Below are 20,224 nucleotides of genomic sequence, written 5' to 3' on the forward strand. Positions count from 1 at the left end.
CGGGCTGAGGAGTCCAGAGGAGGGGACACCCAGACCTTCATTCTTATCACTCCCAAGAAGAGTGAAGCAAAAAAAAAAAAAAGTTAATTCCCCCCCCCCCCCGGGAAAATGTAGGACCACCTCCCCACAGCACATTCCATCCCCTTAACTTTCTTTAGTTTCTGTACAGCTTACTATTATATGAAAGTCTGTGAATGTATTTATTCTTCATTGTCTATTTCTCATTAGTCTGGAAATGAGCTGATGAGAAGTTTGTCTTTATCACCACTGCATCCCCACTGCTTAAAACAGTGCCCAGACATGATAGGTGCTCAATAAATATTTGTAAGTGAATGAATGAATCCCTGGAATATTTCTTGACAAAAATCAGGTTATCAGAATATGGCTGCTTCCCATCCTCAGAAACATAAAGAGAGAATGGTATGATAGCTTAGAGTAACAATGTGGAAGTGGGGGAGGGTGTCACAGAGAGAATATCTCATTCTGGGGCCAGGGTAAGAGAGGGTTTCGGAGGGTTGCAAATGATGCATCCTGGCCCCTCTGGCAGTGACAACAGAAGAATTGGTTTTCTACATGTCATCAAATAACATTTGAGTGGAAAGAGATCAGGAAGGTCTGCCTTCCCCATCTCCCTTCTGCAGAGACCACAGATAAAGGCCTTGAGGAGCCAGGGTTTGAGGAACTAGGGGGTATGGTGTTCTATTGCTACAAACACTCACCCCCTAGCATCTTCTGAAGAAGTCCTCAGGGCAGTTGTCGTGAGGGGAGATCCTGGGGTCCCTCCAGGTCTAGACTCCAGGGTTCCTGAGTGCTCCAAAAACCTCATCTCCCCCCCCCCCCCCCCCCGCCACTCCCCCCCCCCCCCCCCCGGGCACCACACACACACACACACACACACACACACACACACACCACACACACAGGAGGAAACTCCTGGAAGAATGATTATCTTCGCAGCTGTCTCTTCCGGGGGACAATGTTGAGAACTCTTACCCTGAAACAGCAGTAACATATTTATTTTGCTTGTGGGGCAGAGGGCATCTGCTTCAACCTGACTGTACGCCAACCTCTTTGCCACTGAGATGCCTGGGAAGGGAGCTTGGGCCCCCCCTGCAGGAAACTGAACTGGGAAACTCCTTTTATCCCCTACAGTCTCATTGGTATTTGCATTCCTGTGCCTAGTGCAGTGTTGACTCAAGAGACTTTTCAGTATGAATAAATGAATGCATCTTACATAACAATGCAGAACAATGGCCTCCTCTTTCTCCTACTCCAAAAGCCTTCGGTGCTCCAGATCTGGGTTTAGGGGCTTTATTGGGGATCATTACTGTTGGGAGTACTTCCCTGGAGAAGGAATTCCCTCCACCTCCACTTTTCCTTCTTCCCCTTCCTTGAATCAGGCACCCCAGAATACAGCCCGGATGGGAAAGCTCATTGTGGGCATGGAAGAACTTTACAAACGGTAGAGGTTAGTGTGAGTTAACTCTCCAGCTGAAAGGACCTGGAGTCATCAAGCGTCCATTTTCAGAAGGTTTGGACTTCTGGGAGGGGGGGGGGGGGGTGCCTGCTGTGCCACCTGGGCAGGTCACCTAGAAACTCTGAGTACCGGTGTCCCTGTCAGTGAAAAGGGGACAACAGTAGCTTCTTCACAACCGTCAGGAGAGTGGAAACACGATGTGAGCGGGCTGGCCCAGCTGTTACAATTCCCATTGCCGACGGTAGAGGGCACTTGACCCCATCCTCAGCCAGCCAGAGAAGGAGGCAACACTCTTCTCAGGAGCCCCTCCTTCCCATGGCAGAAAAAGAGGGAAAGGGCTGGATGCTGGGTTCCACCTGACACCTCCAGAGATAGGAAGGGCCTTGGGAGACCTGGAAGAGAGCTGGGGAGACCCTTCCCCTTCCGTGACCCACCTGGATTTCACCCCAAGGCCTTTGTTCAAGGATTTGGGAGTGACACCTGCCCAATGGCCCTTTCCCTGGAAGGAGGCACAGCAGAGAACGGCCCCAGAGGTCCAGCCCAATAATAATAACTTCTACAGCACTGACTGCATTCCATTCTCTGTCTAGGAACTTCAGGTTATGTAATCCCCATAGCGATTCTATGAGACAGGCACTATTTTTTATTCTTACGTACCATACATAACCCATTTTAAGTATCCAAGTCCGCGATTGTTATTAAATTTATAGAGTTACACAACCACCACCACAATCCAATTTTAGGACATTTCCTAAGAAATCCCTCATCTCCACTTGCAGTAACTCCCCATTCCCACCCCCCAGCCCTGAGTGACTACTCTACTTTCTGTCTCTATAGATCCTTTCCCGGACATTTCATAGAGATGGAATCACACCCTATGTGGTCTTTGCATCCGACTTCTTCACAAAAGTGTAATGTTTTGGAGGTTTGTCCGTGCCATAGTACGTATGTTCCTTTGTATCGCTGAGTAGTATCCCATGGTGAGGACATACCACATTTTGTTTACCAATCACATTTGGTTTGTTTCCACTTCTCGGTTATTGTGAATAATACTGTTGTGAACATTGGCATACAAGTCTTCGTGTGGACATATGTTTTTGTGTTAAGAGTGGGATTGCCACAATATATGGTAAATCATATTAACTTAAAAAAAATTTTTTTTCTTAATGTTTATCTATTTCTGAGACAGAGAGAGACAGAGCACGAGCGGGGGAGGGGCAGAGAGAGAGGGAGACGCAGAATCCGAAGCAGGCTCCAGGCTCTGAGCCGTCAGCACAGAGCCCGACGCGGGGCTCGAACCCACAGACCATGAGGTCATGACCTGAGCTGAAGTCGGTCGCTCAACCGACTGAGCCACCCAGGTGCCCCAAATTATATTAACTTTTTAAGAAGCTGCCAAACTGTTTTCCAAACTGGCTACACCATTTTATAGTGCTGTTAATATTCATGTTGTAAGTAAGGAAAGTTTTTTTTTAAGTTTATTTATTTATTTTGAGAGAGAGAGAGAGAGCAAGCAGGAGAGGGGCAGAGAGAGAGGGTGAAAGAGGGTCCCAAGCAAGCTCCATGCTGTCAGCGCAGAGCCTGAAGCAGGGTTCAAACTCACAAACCATGAGGTCATGACCTGAGCCAAAATCAAGAGTCAGACGCTTAACCGACTGAGCCACCCAGGGTCCCAGGGATGGAGATTTTAAGTGACTTTCTCAAGGTTACACTGCTATCAGGTGTGAGAGCCAGGACCCAAACCTAGGCAGCTGGGTCCCAAGACCACACTCCTAACCATAAGTCTACCCCCATGACAATGAATCTAAGAGGGAAACTATTTCTTGACCCACTGCAATGTAGCCACCACCATTTTTGCCCTTCTTACTTCCAGAATTCCCTAAGTCAGACTCTGTTCCCACCCAGCAGGGCTGCGTCCCCCTAGCCAAAAGCACACTTTGATCTCCCCTCTCTGGAAATCTGTACCCATGATTAATAGCTTAAGTTCTGGACTCAGATGGTCTGTTCATATCCCCGACTCATCATTTTACCAGCTGTGTCATTCGGGACCAAGTTACTTAACCTCTGCTTTAGTGTCTTCATCTGTAAAATAGAAATAGCATCTCCTTTCATGCCATTGAAAAAGTGCTTTATTATGGAAATTTTCAAACCCATGCAAAAGTAAACAGAAAAGTATAACAAACCTCTGTGTATCCCACATCCAGCCTTAACACTTATCAGCCAATAGCCAATCTTGTTTCAGTCTTACCCCCACCCACTTCCTCCCCTACTCCAATTTTTAATAAAACCAACTTTACTGAGGTATGACTCATATACGATAAATGTACATGTTAAATGTACAGTTCAAATAGTTTTCATGAATGAATGTAACCACCACAATTAAGGTATAGAACATATTCCATGTTATCTGAGAGCAAATCCCAGACATCATACAATGTCATTCCCAAATATTTCAATACATATTTCCACAACATAACGATTCATTCAAAACAAACATAACCCAACACTCTTATCAAACCTAAGAAGAGTTAATGGTCATCCTTTAACATCACATAGCCAGCCAATGTCCAAATTTCTCATTATCCTATAATATCTTTTTCTTTGCACTTTGGTTTACTTGAATTAGGATCCAAAGAAGGATTTCAAGTAGATGATACGTCTCTTAACTCTCTTTTAATTCATAAATTCCTCCTTTAACTCTTTTTTATTTTCTCCTTGCAATTTATTGATACTAGAATCACCATAGTCTGGAGGTGCAGGGCTGGCTCAGTAGGTAAAGCCTGTGCCTCTTGATCTCAGGGTCATGAGTTCAAGCCCCACATCAGACTCACTGCTGTCAGAGCAGAGCCCAATTTGGATCTTCTGTGCCCCTCTTTCTCTGCCCCTCCCCCGCTGGTGCTCTCTCTCAAAAATTAAAAAAAAAAATTTTTTTTTTTAAATTATAGTTCCCACGGTCTGGAATTTACTGATTGTATCCCCATTGTGTCATTCAATCAAGCAAGGTTTACTCACCAATATTTACTGTGTACAGGATTGTCAAATGTAGCACAAATTGCGGAACATACTTAGACTAGAAAAATGCTTGCTTCTCTGTAATTCAGACTTAACTGAACATCCCGTGTTTCACCTGGCAACCCTATCTGCGTGCCCGTCTAGCGTTGGAGGCGCAGTGGCGAGCAAGACAGACCACCCCCCCCCCCCGCCACCACCCCATAGAGCTTACAGTCTAGGAAACTGGGGGAAGCCAGGGAATATACCAGCAGACAATACTCTTCCTGGGGACACTGTGAGGAGTAAACAAGAAACCCATAAGTTTAATGCCTGGTCCATTGAAGCCCTTGATGAATGGCAATGTTCTCAGCAACAGTCTAGCCTTTCCCCCTTCTGTGTCTTCCCTTTTCCCACCCCTGCTCCACATCTCCCTAGGAATTATTCCAGGCTTGCCCTCCTCCTGCTGTATTTCCTCCGCAGGTCTGTAGCGAGTTCATTCATCTATTCACCCCACAGCCACTGAGCGCTCTCCCCTCCTTGCGGCAAGCCCCAGACCAGGCTCTGGGTACTCAGAGGTGATGGGGATGCAGCTGGCAGACGAGGTGGACATTATGGGCTACTTTGAGAAGGTGCGATGGAGGGGTGACCATGGTCCTTGGAACAGTAAAGTCAGGGCAACCCTACAGAAGGGAAGTCTTTTCAGAGAAGGGGACCTCCCACTTAGGTTCTAAAGGATGAATGGGAATACCAAAGGCAGCACGAGAGAAGAATTCCAACTGAGGAAACAGTACGAGCAAGGAACAGAGACAGCCGAGCAAGGAACAGAGACAGGCGCTTGCCATCAGCATCTCCCTCCCGTTAAGTAGAGGGGGCGCCCTGGCGTTGGTCCCGCCACATCCGCCCTCCGGGCCATCCCTCATCTCTCTCACACAGCCAACTCCATCAGCCTGTCCCTCCCATTAAAAAGCCAGATCTTCCCTTGACCCCATAGGCTCTAGTCTCCATCCCTCTCTCCTCCCCTTCACAGTCAAATTCCCCGAAGAGCTGTCTACACACTGTCTTCCTTTTCTCACTTCCCACTTACTCCTCAACCCACTTCCATCTGCTGCCACCCCCACCCGCCACCGAAATAGCTCTTGCTGAGGTCCCGGTGGCCTCCTTCTCATCAAAACTGGCAGGCTCTTGTCAGCCCTCTTGTCTTGACCTCTCAACAGCATCCCACATGACTGGCCACTTCCTCTTTCTAGGAACCGTCGAGTCCTTCACCTCCTGGGCACCGCTTTCCTGGGCGTCCACCTGCCTCGCTGGCTGCTCCCCGCTGTGGTGCGAGCGCAGGCTCATTCTCCCCTCCTCAGCCCAAGGGTCGGGGGTCCTCGAGGCTCTGTCCGGAGTTTCTCTCTTCTTTCTCTGGACCTTCTGTGCGCACTGCACAGTTAGCATCCGTCCAGCTGGGAGCGCTTCGCGGACACCTCTCCGCTCAGCTCTGACCGAGACACGCCACTGCCCGCCCAGCCTCTACCTCACGCATTTCGGTAGCCCAGCAAAATCAGCCTGTCCCAGACCAGCACCAACCCGCCTCCTCTGCCCCGTGTGCCACTTCCAGGGAAACCTGTCCCGGAAGGTTTCCATAGCCAGAAACCCAAGTGCCCTCCAAGCTAACACCTCCTGCAAATCATGTGGCCGTGTCTGTTTCTGCCCACCTCCACTCCCCCCGCCCCGGCAGTACCCCCACATCCTGCCATGCCCTCTACATAGCTACCAGTCATCTTTCTAAGCCACAAGTCGGGTTGTGTCTCCCCCTCCACCCCCCCCGCCAAAACCTTTTAATGGCTTCCCATTGCTTTCCGGATGCAGAGTGAAATCATTAATTCGGCTCACAGGCAGGGTTACCTAAGACTGACAACTCTACCCACAGGTCCTCCTGGGCAGAGGGGATGGGTTCCCTCCCCTTCCCCCTCCCACCTCCCCTGTGCCATCCTCTCTCCCTTCAGCCACCCAGGTCTCCTCTAGTGCCTAAACAACGAGCTCCCTCCGCTCCCTCCCTCAGCACATACTGTTCCTTCCAACTGCAAACTTTCCCCCCACCTCCCTTCGCCTGTACCTGGCCAACACCTGCTCCTATTCAGAGCTTCGATGAAGCATTCCTTCCTTGGAGAAAACTTCTCCCCCCACTCCTCCGGACGGTGGCCAGGTCAGCTTCCAACTTTATCCCCCCTCGAAACCTGTGCACCTTCCTTCAAGGCATTTTCATCCGTTGTCACTGTTTATTAGTGTGATTAATTGATTATTCACCTCTCTCCTACCACACTCTGTTTCACGTAGACAAGAAGCACATTAGATTTTTTCCTCAGCCCAGTGATTGGCATGTGGTTGGCACTCAAATACGTTCTAAAAATCTTTTTTATTACGCACATCTGAAAACCTAGAAAGAAGGAGAGAATAGTTAAATAAACCCCTATGTACCCATTACCTAGATGGGTAGTTATATAAAGAATTATTAACATTTTGCGGGGGCGCCTGGGTGGCTCAGTCGGTTAAGCATCCGACTTCGGCTCAGGTCATGATCTCACAGTTTGTGGGTTCGAGCCCCATGTTGGGCTCTGTGCTGACAACTCAGAGTCTGGGCCTGCTTTGGATTCTGTGTCTCCTTCTCTCTCTCTGCTTCTCCTCCGCTCAAGCTCTGTCTCTGTCTCTGTCTCTCTCTCAAAAATAAATATTAAAAAAAAATTAAAGAATTATTAACACTTTTGCATGTTTATCATTTTTGCTGAAATATTTTCAAGTGATTTAGGGTTTGCATGACTGTTCATCCCTAAATAGGAAGTTCTCTTAATACAATATTATGCTCACACCTTACAAAATTAACCATAATTCCTTTATATCATCTAACATCCAGCCCATATTCAAATTTCCCTAAGCGTCCTCCCAGAATGTTTCTGCATTTGGTTTGTTCCAACCAGGATCTAAATAAGGTCCACACATTGCAATTGGTTATGTCTCTTAAGTCTCATTTAAATCTAGAATAACTTTTTCCCCCATGCCATTGAGTTGTTGAATTGCTGAAGTATTTTAAGTAAATTACAGACATCATGTCCCACCTTCTAGATTTCTCTGATTGCTTCCTTGTGGTGTTGTTTATCCTGTATTTCCTGAAAACTGGAAATTAGATCTACAGGCTTGATTAGATTCAGGTTGACTAGACTAGCAAAAACACCTCGTGGGTAATGCTTCCCTCATATTGCACGACGTCTTGTGTCCTCAATGCCTGAGTTCCAGCCTTAGTAACGGAACACTGACTGGTAGGTGCCATTGGTGAGAGCCGATTTATTTGTTGAGAAGTTGCATGTTCTTCCTTTAGGGCCAGCAAATAATCTGTGGGATAATACTTTGGAGTGACTGTTTTGTTTTGGGTTTTTTTTTATCTACTTTTTTAAAGTAAGCTCTATGCCCAACAGAGGCCTCGAACTCAGGACCCCAAGGTCAAGAGTCAACATGCTCTAACAACTGAGTCGGCCACGCGCCCCATGGATGACCACGTTTTTAATAAACGAATGAAGTAGGTCAGTGTGGCTGAACGGTGATGAGGACTGTGGGCAGGAACTCAAAGGGGTGACTGCCTTGATAAGAAATTTGGATTTTATCCTGTAGGATTGGGAATTAAGGACCACTTTTAAGCAAAGGAAATCATGTGGTCAGACTTGGCAAGGGAAAGGGGTGAGGAAGCACAAAGGGAAGGAGAACTAGCATTTCCTGAATGCTCAGCCTGAACTCAACTGTGTGCTCGGGGTTTGGCATACTTGATCAAAGTGAAACCTTCCGCTCTGTTTAAAACAAAAATCCTATTTTGCAGATGAGGGAAATGGAGGCGTCACCCATCACTCGCCCAAGGTTGCAGCAAGAGATGGTGAAGGTCTGATGGAAGGCAGTGACCACAAGCATGGACGGGTATTTGAGGGAGAATCGGCAGCACTTGGAGGCAGCTGGCTGTGGGGAGGAGGGGAAGCTGAGGCTTGCCGCACATCATGGGTGGGATGTAGGAGGAGACAGAGCAGGTTGGAGGGGAAGATAATGAGCTCAGGCTTCCAGCTGCCCAGATGTCTCCAAGCCACTCTCTTGAGAAATGGTGTTTATTACATGACAATGTCTATAATTTGGCTTCCGGCATGACTCGATAATTAGCTTAAGTTATCCTTCTTTGGCATTTCATTCAAAGCAAGGACACTCTTACATTCATTCTGATGAGACCTGTTTTCTGTTCGAGGTACAGGATGACAGTGAGCCTAGAGCCCTACAGTCTGTCTCCTGGCTCGAGTGGGTCAGAGACTGAAGCCAGTGGATGGGCTGTCTGTCCTCTCAGCTAGCATCTGTCTGCCTCTGGGGCTTAGAAGTGTGGATGCCCCCTCTGATAGGGAGCCGCCTGAGGGTGGGGTCCTGGAACCTGAACATTCTGTGCCCAGCAGAAGTGCAGTCCAGAGATCGGTTCCAAGAGCCACTGGGAGGTACAGCGAGGAGAAAGATGGTTAACAGAAGTCCACTGGGAGGCACCTGCCGAGGTTGCCACAGGGATGCTTAGGGCTGAAAGGGGGCTGCGTTTAGGGAAACTTTGATTTAAGAGGTATTTACAAGGCAGGTTTTATGAGACTTGGGGGCTGATTCACAGGAGGAGGGAGAGAGATAAAGATTCAAGAAGGACCCTCACATTTCTTTCTCAGGAGAGAGAGGAGGCTATTAACTGAAGTAGGACAAGAGGAGGGGTGGGCCCAGGGATGAGGAGATGTCATTTCAGTTTTGGTCGCAGTTCCCAGGGACCGAATATAAGTGGAAGTGGATGCGGTCTGAGGAGCCCGGGGTTGGGGGTGGGGGGAGGTCTTGGATTAGAGAACAGTCAGGACTAACTCACTCACGGGGACATGGGTCAGGGTAGAAACCATAGGTGTGAACACGCTCTGCCAGGGAAAGTCATGTGCATGGGGAAGAGGACCCCTGTGGGATGGGCAGAGGCAAAGGACCTCCGCAAAGGTGGCTGGGAAACGTGAGAGAGTGAGGCGTGCAGCGCGGTCGTGAGGATTCAGTGCCGTGGAGAGGTTAAGCAGGACCGTGACCAAGGAGCTGCTGGCCTTAGCGATTCTGAGATGAACCAGCCAGGGGTCTGGGAAACCGACTCTGGCTTCTTAGGAAAAGTAGAGAAATGGAAAGGATCACCTAGCGTTGGAGCCCTGGGGCCAAGAGGCAAAGAGCACAGCTGTCTCTCAGCAGGAACTGGCATCGGACACGGCACCCCCTGGGCACCGCGGGCACAGCCACCAAGAGGGCCCCCCACTGGCCTCTGTCCTGGCCACTTGGTTCCTCCAGAACACAGCATGAGGGCCTCAGACTGGCGACACTTGGATCCTGGGCCCACAGCTCCATGTCCAGGGCACGAAGACAGATGCTCAGAATTCCTTCAGTTCTTTTAGTAAATATTTACTGAGCACCAAGTATGTGTCAGGCACAGTTCTAGGCCCTTGAATACAGCAACCAAATCCAAAAAGATCCTCGTCTTCGTGGCACTTACATCGGAGGGGGCCACAAACCGCACACAGAAACACAGGGATAATGAGCCGGTGAAGGACACAGGAAAAGTATAAGGAAGATGAGGGGTGGGGCAGAAAGGGTACAGGTTGCAGTTTTAAGGTGGCCCACCAGAAGGCAGGGGCATGCCAGCTGTGCACGGGGAAACAACAAGGAAGCTGGTGTGGCCACAGCACAGGAACGAGGGGAAGGGTGGAGGCGGGGCCAGAGGGGTTGGGGCAGCAGGCTCTGTGAGACCTTACGGGCCCCTCCCTATAAGGAGTTGGGCTCATGTGTGCATCGTGAAGGTGAGGCTGGCAGGATCTGCAGACCGAGCAGAGCGTGAGCAAAATCAGAAATTCAGGTTTGGGGCCCGAAGAGCTAGAAAGATTGAGTTACTGTCAGTGGAGATGGAGGAGGCTGTGGGGGAAGCAGTTGGTGCAGGGGGAGGTGGGGAGCGAAGGGGAGATGGAGAGTTCTAGGGCAGATCACCCAGTGGGGCATTCCTCTGAAACAGAAAGCGGGGCACTGGCCAGGCGATGACCTCCAGAAAACACTGGCGACAGGTGGTGACTGGTGACTGACCCCTGGCAGAGCAATTTCGGCAGGGGTGAGGAGGGCCGGAGAGTCAACTCGAGTGGTATAAATCAGGTCTCCTGATTTACAAAGCAGAGCAGGGGTGGGAGACAGAGAGACCAGGAGACAAGTGCCGGGGAGTGGCCTTTTGGACGGAGGTAGCCTGAGCCCATTTGGAGGGTGAGAGGAAAGAGGTAGATGCGAGAGGGGTTGCAGATCAGGATAAAGAGACCCCACAATAGGGAGGAGGGATGGGTCCCAGCAGAGGCTTAGCCTAGACAAGCAGAGGTTCGAGCTCAAGGCGCTTGGGTCGGGGAACAAAGACAAAGGTCCCAGGGACATTTCGACAGAAGTGGCCAGGCCAACGGTGGAGAGTGGGAAGTCAGGCACGACTCCGGGATTTTCAAGCCCAACTCCGCCATCCATCCTGAAGGCCTTCCGCGTCCCTTTCTGAGTCCAGACTTCCTCATCTTCACACCAGCCAGCCGCGGGGCCTCACCCTGCACCCTGCCATGGCCAAGGTAAACTGCACCCAGAAGGCTCAACGCCCTGAGCACCGACTCCTACCTGAACCCAAAGCCACGCAGCTGCTTTCTCTGCTTCTGCTGTGGGCCACCGTTGGGGAATACTGCCCAGCTGATGTCCCCCAGCCCCGAGGGGCTCCCTCTCCTGCTCTCCGCCTGAGCCCCCCACCCAGCAATGGCTGTGCTTCCTGTTTCAGAAAAAAAAAAACTACAGTGCAGAGTAAGAGAAATCAAATTCAGAAGAGCACACATTGTAAGATTCCACTTTTATGAAGCTCTAGAACCAGCAAAATGAATCTCTCCTGATCTACAGTGATAGAAATCACATCAGTGTTTGCCTGCGTCTGGAGGAATGTAATGGGATATGAAGGAACTTTCTGGGGAGATGGAAATGCTCTACATCTTTACTGGGGAGGCGGCTACGTGGCTGTATAGATTTGTCAAAAGTCATCACTTGTACGGTTAAGATGCGTGCATTTGATTATATGTCAATTATTCCATACAAAGTTGATTGAGAACCATGGATGTTAACTAAACTCCTTGCAGTAATCATTGCACAATATATACATATATCAAATCATGATGTTGTGCACCTGAAACTAATACAAAGTTATGAATTGTATCTCAATAGAACTGGGGGGAAAAAAAACCCAGAGGACTAAAAAGCGTTGCAAAAAGAGAAAATGCATGCTAACAAGCAGAAAAGTCCTACACTCAGACATTCACCAGTGACACCCTTCACTTCCTTCCTTCTCTCTGGGGGAAGTAGAGCACCTGCTCTGGTCCACCCAAGCCTCGTGCGGGAGACTGACCTGGAAAACGGCCAGCCGGCCCTCCCTGACCTCCCCGCCTCTCCCCTTGCCGTGTCTCCGTCTAGCTCTCAGCCCAGCCCCTCGGGAGGTCGTCTGGACTCACACTGTCTCCCCCTCCTCACGCAATCCACTGCCGTCCCCTCCGCCACGTGGACCAGCTGCCCCACTCTGAGACACCTGCCCTGCAAGCCGTTCCCTCTCTCCTTCCTCTCTCCTCCCTGGTTTCTATGACACCATTTTCTCTGTGGTCCTCCTCCATTTCTGGACACTTCTCATGCTCTTTCCCCGGCTTCTCTCCCTCTGCCCCTTCTTAAATGCGTCCGGCCTTGGCCTTCTGCTCTCTGCACCTGCACAGCCTCCCAGCGTGATTTCACCCACACCAGGGCTTCAGTTACCATCTATTGCTGACAATGCTCAAAGATATCTCTGATATTTTTTTCAGAGTGTCAAGGATATGGCAGAGGAGGTGGGAAGAATATCACGTGTGCTTCAAAAGCATTTTACAACTTTTAAAGTGACACGCACATCCAACCCTCTTCAGGGACAGTCCGCTCGACCTCAAAATCGGCAAGCCCCAATGCGAATTCATCAACTCTCCCAATCCTGTTCCCCCTCCTCCCCCTCCTCCTCACTTCTTCAGGAGCCCTGCTGTTTAAGACAGAAAACTGGGGGCGCCTAGGTGGCTCAGTCGGTTAAGCATCCAACTCTCGGTTTCAGCCCAGGTCATGATCTCATGGCTCGTGAGTTCAAGCCCTACATTGGGCTCTGTGCTAATAGTGCAGAGCCTGCTTAGGATTCTCTCTCTCCCTCTCTCTCTCTCTCTCTCTCTCTGCTCCTCCCCTGCTCTCTCTCTTTCCCTCTCTCTCAAAATAAATAAATAAACTTAAAAAAAAAAAAAAGAAGAAGAAGAAACCTGGGAGTCACCTTCACACTCCATGACTACCTACTGTCCATTACTCCCTTCTCTCTACTTCACCCTCTACACCTCCTGCCTCTCCATCCCTACACACCAGTACCACACTCCAGTACAGGCCTGACTCCTTACTCCCAGCAATGGTCATTCATCCATTGACGCATCGGCTGCTTCATTCATTCATTCGGCAAGTATTAACACCCATTACGTGCCAGATGCTGACCCAGATGTTTAGGATACATCAGTGAAGGGGCGCCTGGGTAGCTCAGTCGGCTAAGCGTCCGACTTCGGCTCAGGTCATGGTCTCACGGTTCGTGGGTTCGAGCCCCAAGTCGGCCTCTGTGCTGACAGCTCAGAGCCTGGAGCCTGCTTCCGATTCTGGGTCTCCCTCTCTCTCTGCCCCTCCCTCGCTCACACGCTGTCTCTCTCTCTCTCTCTCTCTCAAAAATAAACATTAAAAAAAAAAAATCGGGGCGCCTGGGTGGCGCAGTCGGTTAAGCGTCCGACTTCAGCCAGGTCACGATCTCGCGGTCTGTGAGTTCGAGCCCCGCGTCAGGCTCTGGGCTGATGGCTCGGAGCCTGGAGCCTGTTTCCGATTCTGTGTCTCCCTCTCTCTCTGCCCCTCCCCCGTTCATGCTCTGTCTCTCTCTGTCCCAAAAATAAATTTAAAAAAAACGTTGAAAAAAGAAAGAAGAAAAAAAAAATTTAAAAAAAAAATCATTGCTCAATGGAACTTACATCCTGGCACTGCAATAATTTCCGAGGTCATTCCATCATCCGCGTGAACCCTCTGACCTCCAACTCTGCTGCGGCCACAGTGGACTTGTCATCATGTGCATCTGCTCAGCATCTTCCACGGGATCTCATGCTCCTGGGGTCAAGTCTGGTCCACATGTGAGGTGCCCTGATCCCTTCCCTCCCATCTGCTCTCATGTCCGCTTTCCTCCCCTGCCCTCTCCTTTTACTCCTTCGCCGAACCCTCCTCCCCCCCGGAACACAGCGGTGCTCTCCCGCTAACACTTACACTTCCCGGTCCTCTGCCTTCAGGGCTTCCCTCACCTGACTACCCGGCAAACTCCTGGTCACCTTCAAGTCACAGCTCTGACCCTGTCCCTTCCAAGGAGCCTTGCTCGACTTCCCCAGGCAGATGCCGGGGAAGGGGCTCTCCCCGTAGGGTGGCCCAGCCCCCATCATAACACATCATACTGTGTGGCGCCATTCGCCTGCCCACCAGCTGGCTCTTCCTCTCCACCCTGAATGTCTGCAGGGCTGCAACCTGCTTCGATCCTCTCTGCATCACCACCGTCTGCCCCCTTATCTGGCATACACATAGTAGGGGTCAGGAAATGGTAGTGGGCTAAATAACCGGCAGTGAATTAGTACTGATGTCACAGACAGGGAGAGGCTTGGGGAGAAGGGGACAGTGAGTTCTGAACTGGCTCCAGAACAGCCCTCTTACGGACAATTTGGATCCCATGGTTAAAAGCAGGGTTCAAATCCTGCTTCTGTACCTACTGGCTGTATGCTCTTTGTGCCCCCAAGCTCGTCCCCTTCCCCGTAAAATGGGGACAAGAAGAGAACCTGTCACATTAGATGTCTGGCACCGTGCCTGGCACACCAGCTCCATCAAAAGTGAGCTGTTGCCGCTGGCACCATAATCCTCCCAGGTGTCCATCCTTGTCTCCTGACCCTCCCATCCCCCTAGCGCGTACTCCACTACCCCCTCCCTTCTCGCCTCCCAATCCACGCTTGACCCACAACCGCCAGCGCCTGGAATTTTCCGGGCTGAGATCACCAGGGACCTCCTCCTTGCAGAACCCTTTCCTCTCTTGACCTCCCAATGGCATGTGACCCTGGCATCACTTCCTCCTTCTTCAAAGTCCCTCTCTGACTTCCATGACGCGAACCCTCCAACTGCTCAGGAGAGCCTTCTGGCCCTCTCCCTCTGGGTCTCTCCAGCCCAGACTCTGCCGATCCAGACACAAACAATCAACTGCCTACCGAGCATCACCGCCCCGTGTGCCACACCCGATGCCAGCATATCTCAAGCGGTTCCTTACCAGCTCCACCCCCGCCCCTCCCCTCACTCCTGGGGTCTACCAGTGAGAGGACAGACGAGCCCCATTCACCAAACCCCCAGGCTACACCTCTGGGAGTCATCCCCTCCGTCTTGCCCGCCCCCCAAGCAGCCCCAGTTCTACTCTTAACATCCCACCTTCTTGACATCTTCATACCCAGCCCTCCACTCATCCCCCTCCGCTCTGCTGGAGTCAAACCATCTTCTCTCAGCAGGGCCCTTATAAGTCTCCTACCACCTGCTATTCAAATGTGCTCTCCGGATCAACAACACAGTATCACCTGGGAACTTGTTAAAAATGATGCATCTCAGACCCCCACCTCGGACCTACTGAATCAGAATCTGCATTTTAACAAGACCCCCCAGGGATTCCCATGCATTTTAAAGGTTGAGAATTGCTATCCTAACCAATCTCCCAACCTCTAGCCTCCCCCCAACTCTAACCAACCCCAGACTTGACAACCGATGTGCAAATATGGTTTGCACCTCTTAAAAGCCCTCAGTGAGACTCCCCACTGCCCTCAGGATTAAACCCAAACTCCTCACCAAAACATCCAAGATCTCCTTAATCTAGCGTCCGCCTTAAGGCTATCCCTCTAACCTTCCCTCCTGCTCTCTGGCCACACAAACCACACAAACCTGGTGGCTGCCACAAGGCACACCTTCAGTATACACTTTGCTGGTTCCTACCTCTGTGCCTTTGAACGTGCTGTCCCCGCCCCACCCCACCCCACCCCCCCACTTGCTTGGAATGCTCTGCCTCTTATCTGCCTGTACACACTGGGTCCCAGCTGAGACTTTCTCTGACTCCATGAACACAGTTACTTTCTTTCTGCCCGTGTCAGCACTGTTCTGAGCACTATCATGGCTCTTATATCCTTGAAGTTATTTCTCTATATGTCTGTCAGTCCCACCATCCTGGGTGCTGTGTCTCTCCTAGGGCCCATCCATGATGATTCAATGAAGTATTTGCTAAAAGGCTGAATAATACAACTTGTTCAACTTCTGTCATGACAGCAACTAGAACAGGAAGAATGGAGATGAGACTTCAGGAGGAACTGGTGGAAAAGGGGAACACAGCAGGGCAAATACGCTATTGATCTGGCATCTCTCAGTCTGGAAACTTCCCAAGAGCAAAGTCATCAACCACAAAATGTTAACTCCAAGGAGATTTTCAAGATCTGGTCACCCAACCAAATGCCAGAGAGGGCAAGGGCTTTGGCCAAGGTCACAGCCGGCTAGGGGCAGGGCTGGAACTGGATTCCAGGTAGCTCTGGGGAAAATTGGGGCAGATGGCCACTTCACTCCACTCACTCCTTTCCTATCCATCTTCCATCCCTAGAGGAAGTCCCCCATGCTCTAATGTAATCCGAGGGACTACCTGGGCTACTGGAAGCTCTTAAAGCACCTGCTGGGACCTGGGCAGGCTGGAGTTGCCAAAGCCCCGAGGATTGGAAGAGGGCATCCAATTATCCCCATCTTCCAGATTGGCAAACTTTGGTTCTGAGACTCTGTGCTAATGAGTCTGAGTTCTGAGACTCCCTGCTAGCTAATGCCAGAGGCAGGATTTGACACTAAGTACTGTGCTGTTCCCGTAGAAAGACCTGAAAAGTCAAAAATCCCACCCATGCAGAGTCACTATTTACAATAATCATGACGACTGGCCGCCTAATGCCTGGGGAATCCCCTCGCTCCCACCAGTTCCTCTTTAAATCAATCCTCTTTCCCTCTTGCACAGGAGGTCTGACTTAGGAAAGAACCTGTACACCCGCCCTCGCACCCCAGCCAGGCCTACTGGAGAGACCACCGCAGAGTCATAACCTTTGACTGGGAAATCACCCTTCCCTGTGCCGGGGACTTGACAATGTCACTATTCACATCAACCCTGGGGCTGGTACTACCGTCCACACTCTGAGATGGGGCAACTGAGGGTCGCAGATAACGCAATACTAGCCGATGGTCAAAGCCAGTAAGTGGCTAGGCTGGGTCTTGAACCCACGTCTTTCTGACGCTAGCGCTCCTCTTTCCGTTCGGCCACGTACAGGCTTTCCCACCCAGCAGGAAACCACCTGAAGCCTCTTACTGGGTTACCTAGAGAAAGTAACTTAACCTCTCTGAACGCCCCAAGGTCAGAAGCTTTGCTTTCGGGAGGGAAAAGCGAGACGCAAACGAAACGCAAACCCGCGGGCGCCGGCGCAGTTCTTTCCCGGAGCCCGGGGCTTTCTAACGGGGAGGGCGCGCCCCTAGTCCCCGGGACGCGCGAAACCAAGCGCCCGGCCGGCTAGGCAGAAGCGAAACCTCGACACTCTTCAGCCTCCCCCGCTCGGTTCTGGGAACCAGAGAGACAGGCTTCGTGGAAACGCGCGCGGCGGCAGCCGCCTCAGACCCCGGGACCGCCCCGACCACAGCCCGAAGTCCCGGGCTGGGAGGTGCGGGGGCCGGCGCGGTCGGGCCCGAGCAGCAGCGCTACGCGCGCTTCCGCCCCGCTCGGCTCCGGCGGCGGCCGCGGCGGCCCCACAATCCCCTTCTGGCTCCGGGGACGGGCGGGGCGGGGCGGGGCGGGGCGGGCCGAGCGGGCGGAAATAATTTTCTGTTTGGTCCTCTCTGCCCCAGTCCCTCAGCCGCGGGACGCGCGAGTCGGGCGAGGATGCCGGAGGCGGGAAGCGGGAGCGGGAACACGCTGCTGCCCTGGCAAGCTTAGAGGGGCGGGCGGAGCAGGGATTGAGCGCCTACTGTGTGCCTCAGCGCTTTCCAAAAGGATTTTCGTTAGATCTTCACTACAGCGCTTGCCAGAGGGAGTTAACGTCCCATTTCAAGAGGAACAAGCTGAGCCTGAGAGGTCAAGTCACTCGCGAAAAACTGCACAGCCAGGATCAGCGTGACATCCCAAATCAGTGCTCAGTTACACCGAAGAGAGCACGACGAACTTGAACCACTTGTTGGCTGAGTCTTGTTCTTGCTTGAGGTGTGTGTAAGCACACAGTAGGTTCTCAGGAAAATATTGGAAGACCGGTAATGAGCTTTACAGCTCACCCATGGGAACACCCGCCACTAATCCAGCCCAACCCTCGGGGCACCGGGTTTCCCCAGTGACCTCGGAAGGGAACACTTGCGCTGGGCGGACGTCTCAGTTAAACACAGGCATTCGACCTACACGTGGTGGCGGACCCCCAGCCCTACCGGAGGACAGATCGGGTTCAAGTCCCCGCTCCGCCGCTTTCAGGCTGTGTGACTTTGGGCAAGTCACTTATCCGCCGGAACCAAAACTAATCTATTTATAAAATAAGATATTAACACCCACCCCAAAGGGTTGTGGGGAGGATTAAACGAAACAGTGTTCCTAATACACTTACTAAATGCCCAAGTATCTCGCGTTCACCACACATTCTCCCGGCGCTGCACCCGCACGGGATGAGACCCAAAGACAAACCTCCTCCGCCCCAGTCCCCACGTCGCCCGCCCCTGGATGCAGGGACCGATGGGCCTTCGAGTGACCCTCGTCCGGCGAAACCCGAAACTTCGGCCGCGGTCGGTCCCGAAAGCAAATATTCAAATATTCCGAAAATGGTGCATGGCTAGGGCTGACATTTTTGCGTTTAATTTTCTTCAAGTTTTATTCTTGTCAGTAAAAGTAATTCGTTAGAAACTCCTAAGTGAGACTTCTCGTCTTTTTCTTAACTTTTCGTATGAGCGAAGTTCACAAAGCGGACCAGGATACCGGCTTTTGGCACTCCTCGCAGGGATCCCGGTCCTCGCAGGAATCCGGGTCCTCCGGCCGGCCCCGACAACCCCTAGCTCTCGGCCCCCTCCCCCAGGCACGGAAGCAGCAGAGACGGGCCTCCTCCCCGCCGCGCCCGTTTAGAGCTTCTACGTCCTGGCAGCCCTCCGGGATTCTTGGGTCCTCGCCGGAGTGAGGGAGGTGGAGGGCTGCAGCCCAGGGCTCAGCTTCCCCGACCTCCCCAAACGCTAGTGTCGCTGGGATTAGGGAGTAAATCCCTGACGCCAAAGACCAGGTCAAGGACAAGTTCTCCCCCGTCCTACTCCCCCCCCTCCTGGGCGGGGATTCACCCCCCCGCTTCCCGGATGAAAGGTACTAAATAGACGCGAGGGGAGGGGTGGCGGCGGGTCCTGGCCCCTTGATGTTCCGGTTGAACAGGTGCGGGTGAAAAGGAGGCGGTCCCGGCGGAAGAGTCGGCCAGGGGGGCAGTGCGCGGAAGAGGGGGGCAACCTCCTCCACCCTCAAGTACCCCCGCCGCTCTTCCCCTCTCCTCTCCGTCTGCCCCTCCCCCGCAGGAAGCGTTCCCGGGCGCAAGGTCTTTGAAGTGTCGCTGAAGCCCTCCGGACTGCCTTCTCCCCTCCGCCACCCCACCTCCCGCGGAGGGAGCGTGACCTTTGGTCCCTGAGGGCGTCCGTCCCCCCCCCTTTAGGAAGTGGGAAGGGGGATCAGATTGCGTCCCCCTGGTCCACTCCGGTGTTGGGATAAAGCCATCGGGCTGACGCCCCTCACTTCTTCCCAGACCCAATTTCAGGGGCTTTGATCCTTTGGGGGTGCTGTGTGTGAGTTTATGTTGTGTGCTGGTGTGTGTGCCTAGAGGTCAAGTGTAACTGTGCTGTTTGCAGGCACTTCCGTAGTCGTGGGTCTTTAACTGGCGTGGGTCTATAAGCGTGCCTGCGGGGTCGGACCTGAGGCTTGTGTCTCTGGGAGAGTCCGGTGGTGTGGCTGGATGAGGCTGGGGGTGAGTTTGTGTGTCTGTGGGTGCCTCGGTGTGCCTCTAAGGGGTCTGAGTCCCTGTGCGCGCGCGCCTGAGTCTATAAGCTGGATCGGAAGCTCCCTGAGGGCAGGAATCTATACCTGTTTTGTATTTTGTTTCACTGCTCTATCCCAGCGGCTGCACACAGTAAGCATTCAATAAATATTTGTGTAATGAACAAACGTCTGCGTGTGAAAGTGTCCACCCTCCAGAGGGGCCTCCGAGGAAAGAGCCCACGAACGGCCACCCAAAGAGCACCCCCGACACGGAAGGGCAAGCGGCCCACGTAGCTCCTGTTCCTTCTAGCGCCCCTTCCTCCGATCTCCACCTCTGAGTTTCCTCGGGGTTCAAGAGAAGAGACGAAGACCGGGGCGGAGGGGTATGGAGAATCGGGGACCCCGGCCCGAGACGCAAGGGCAGGCACAGGGAGAGCTCAGGCGCAACAACCGACAGCCACCGAAAGAAAAAGAAAGAGGGAAAATACGCGCGGCGCGAGCGAGCGAGTGAGCGAGCGAAAAGCTCCCTACCAAGCCAGGCTTTGTTCCCTGAACCT

The sequence above is a fragment of the Panthera uncia genome, chromosome E1 (assembly GCF_023721935.1).
Source record: "Panthera uncia isolate 11264 chromosome E1, Puncia_PCG_1.0, whole genome shotgun sequence".
NCBI classification, from domain to species: domain Eukaryota; kingdom Metazoa; phylum Chordata; class Mammalia; order Carnivora; family Felidae; genus Panthera; species Panthera uncia.